The sequence below is a fragment of the Sinohyriopsis cumingii genome, chromosome 7 (genome assembly GCF_028554795.1).
Source record: "Sinohyriopsis cumingii isolate HCF-2022 chromosome 7, ASM2855479v2, whole genome shotgun sequence".
In the NCBI taxonomy this organism is placed as follows: Eukaryota; Metazoa; Mollusca; class Bivalvia; order Unionida; family Unionidae; genus Sinohyriopsis; species Sinohyriopsis cumingii.
Genome location: NC_142967.1, coordinates 63,194,484 through 63,195,368, shown reverse-complemented (window position 1 = coordinate 63,195,368; position 885 = coordinate 63,194,484).

The following is an 885-nucleotide window of genomic DNA, read 5'->3' as shown; positions in this document are numbered from 1 at the left end:
ATGATAGAATTGGTTCATCATAGAATCGAGTGATCAATCGAAGCTTTTGCCTTGTACAATTTCATTTCCGATTCACTAGACCTTCACTGTGGCTGTTCTTCTTGATGCTTTCGCTTGTTCTTCTCCAAACTCTTTATCGTCTTGCTTCTTTCGGCCCTCAAACTTTGTGTGGATAGATGGATACGTAAGCACGTAAATATATGGATTCGTCAGTGGAGCTATTTCCCCTTTCAAATAAACAGAGCAGCAACTTAAATCTTCTGTCAGATAATCTACTGGGAATAGATCATTAGTTCCCTCTCGTTATGTCAGATATCGTACTATCGGAATTCGAACAGATACCAAAGGCTATCTTGTCAAGCCAAACACGCCAGACCATAAACACGCCTAGTTTCATAAGATTAATGTACTTCATAACGGTTCTGTCACCACAGACTCTCATTACCATCACACGAGACATAACAGTTCCGATCTCGTCTCAATTACACAAATGGATGACTTAAATTCATTAAATGCTATAACTACGTTATTTTCAACGAATACAAACATTCAGTCCTTAGCATACATGAAATCTCACTTCATTTCTTTACAACGTTAATTTCAGTCAATACGCACTTAAGTCTTTATCATACGTGAAACCATCTAAGATCGGAGAATTCACACGGATTATCGTAACTCATATCAACTAGAGTAATGCATGAACTTCTTAAAATACCCTGATTCCTATAACAATCAAGACGACAAATTCAAACAATTAGTCAAACTTATATAAAGAAGATTATAGTAAGAATTCTGATAGATGAATTCAAACACAGTTATACTCATATCAAGAAAATTGATATACGGATTTAAACAAATAAATTCATGCAAATATAATCAAATACA